The 2392-nt window shown below is 43.9% G+C and overlaps 1 protein-coding gene and 1 long non-coding RNA gene across 4 annotated transcripts in view; one reads left to right on the top strand and one right to left on the bottom strand.

Moving 5' to 3' along the window:
* Positions 1–2392, bottom strand: part of LOC116186254 — a 441761-nt gene that overhangs the window by 40813 nt on the left and 398556 nt on the right. The window lies entirely within an intron of this gene.
* Positions 1–2392, top strand: part of LOC102670773 (SAGA-associated factor 29) — a 93275-nt gene that overhangs the window by 66517 nt on the left and 24366 nt on the right. The gene's annotated exons all lie outside the window — the stretch shown is intronic.

The following is a 2392-nucleotide window of genomic DNA, read 5'->3' as shown; positions in this document are numbered from 1 at the left end:
AAAAAAAAAAAAAAAAAAAAAAAAAAAAGAAAAGAAAAACGCGTGTAATACGGGATTAAATTCGATCGAATCGAACGATTGTCGCAATAAGTACACGATTAATCTCGGCTGGCCCGGTTTCCTTTCGACGTAAATAGAACATACATCGACCGAGCCATTCGACCGGTCTCTATTAAGAAATTTTCTTTTCATCGCGAGTTTCGAAGTGTTCCAATAGTTTGTTGTAACGTTAAATCATGGTGTATCGAGGATACTTGGAATACCATTTCAACCGGCCATTAAGACAATCTTTTTGGTCACCGATTTCGTTCGTACGTTTGTCAAATCGAGGTTGAATTGATCGTTGAATTATACCTGTCACTTGGATTTAAGTATTCGAGGCAAATTCGAAGAGGAATGAATCGATGCGGAACGTAACAACGATATCATGTATGTTTTCGCGGTTCATATCGATACGTACACGTAATACGTAATAACATATAAATGTCGCGGACGAAACGCGGGGAATAATACATAATAAGTCGGACAAGATCTCGATTCTCGTTTTATCGATTCTCGTTTTATCGATCCTCGTATAGGTACCTCTCGTATCTCTCGATATCAACGTGTAACGAAAACGATATCTTTGTTGTAAGGATATGCAACAGACAACGGTTGTTGTACGATTATTGAAGACTTATCGCTTTCGCGAGGCCGAGTCATCAATCATTAACCGACCGATCGAGAGAAACTCGAAACATTTACGCGTTTCCATCGCATTTACAACCGACACACGTCTGTTGCGATTGTTGGCCCGAGCTGTGTGCATGCAAAGCGATTACGGTAACGTGACAAATTGTTATAAAGCGTATCGACTTACGATGTTGTCAGACTACCTTATAAATCTCGTGGGATAATTTTATAACCGTAAGCTACTTGATATAATCGTGATTAAAGTCGAACGAATAAACTCGAACATCTACGATCAATGTTTATCATGCTACCAGTTGCGGAACTCCTTCCTGTAACTCGAACATTTTTATATATGAAGAGGAATCGAAGAAATTGTGGAAATCAATGCTGAAAACGCGTAATTTAGTCAACGACCGATCTCAACTGGGTAATTTTTCCACGTTCCTTCTCTTCGTTATTCTTTAAATCGAGCTGAGAGGGGAACTTGATTTCCTGAATCGGCCTCGCCAATCGGTCGTGGCGAGTCAAAGCATGAGAAGAAGGTTGATCACGGTGCAAGGGAGGGGGAAAAAACCGCGTAATCATCTGGAACTACAGTCTTAATCCAACACAATCCTCTACAACCGATCGAGAAAGAGAGAAAGGGAGAGAATGCCGCGGTTCTCGATCATCGATACCCTTCGAACCCACCGAACCGAACCTGGAACCTCGAATCGGGCAGCCTGTTTACAGACGATGCTGTTCTCCTTCATGTTCACGCGTGCAGAACGTAAACGAGGAAGTGATAATTTCACGGTGAGAAAAGTGGCCAGATGAGAGAGAGTGAGAGAGAACGATCGAGACCAACCAAGTGCGATTAAACGAAACTGTGGAGGAACGTTTCACGTGTGCTTTCTCACGTGTGCACGCGTTTACGCCCGCGTATATCCGTATATATATATATATGTATACATATGCGAGTATAGTAGGTGTACAAAGGAGAAGCAAAAAGGAGGATGAAGGAAAGGGGCACCGACACCTTGCGTCGAACCTTGCGGGAGAGGAAACGAAATGGCCGACGGAGGAAGGAACACGACGAGTCGGTGTGAGAACCGAGGCTCGTAGTGATTTCCATAGTTATTCGAGATAGCCGGTAGAGAGGAGAAGCTCTCTCGTGGCCGGCCGCACTTTCGACGGGCATCCTATCATTTCGTGCTAAGCCGTGTTCACCCTCGCCGCCGTACGTTTGCTCATAACGGAATGTCGATGCCTGTACCGAATCTCACGATCTCTCTCGGTTGTTGCCGAAGCTTCGAAAAAAATCCGATGAAAATGACGAACTGGATGCGCTGGGATCGACTTTGATGGATGGACACCGATCGCGAGAAGATCGAGGTGGAAAGAGCAACGTACTAGCTTTCCACGTAGTAGCTCTCCTATCGATACGGTTGCCGTAATTTCTCTCCGAAGAGAGAACTATATCTCCCCTCCTCTCTCCCTTTCTCGAACGTGTTCATATATTATATTATTTATGTCGAGTGGAATTATTTTAATGTTAGAGAAAGGGGAGCGAAAGCGACGGTGAAAGTGGCAAGGAGAGCGCTTATTACGCGATTGAACGACATTTTTGTCTTCATTGTCCTCGCGATGATTTCACCTATAATATTTCGTAGTCTCCTCCCGATTTTTCCTAAAAGAAGAAAAAAAAAATCTTGGAAGCCGCCACGACCCTTTCCCACCC

This window comes from Apis dorsata, unplaced genomic scaffold, assembly GCF_000469605.1.
Source record: "Apis dorsata unplaced genomic scaffold, Apis dorsata 1.3 scaffold_527, whole genome shotgun sequence".
NCBI lineage: Eukaryota > Metazoa > Arthropoda > Insecta > Hymenoptera > Apidae > Apis > Apis dorsata.
This window is presented reverse-complemented; position numbering and strand designations above follow the sequence as displayed.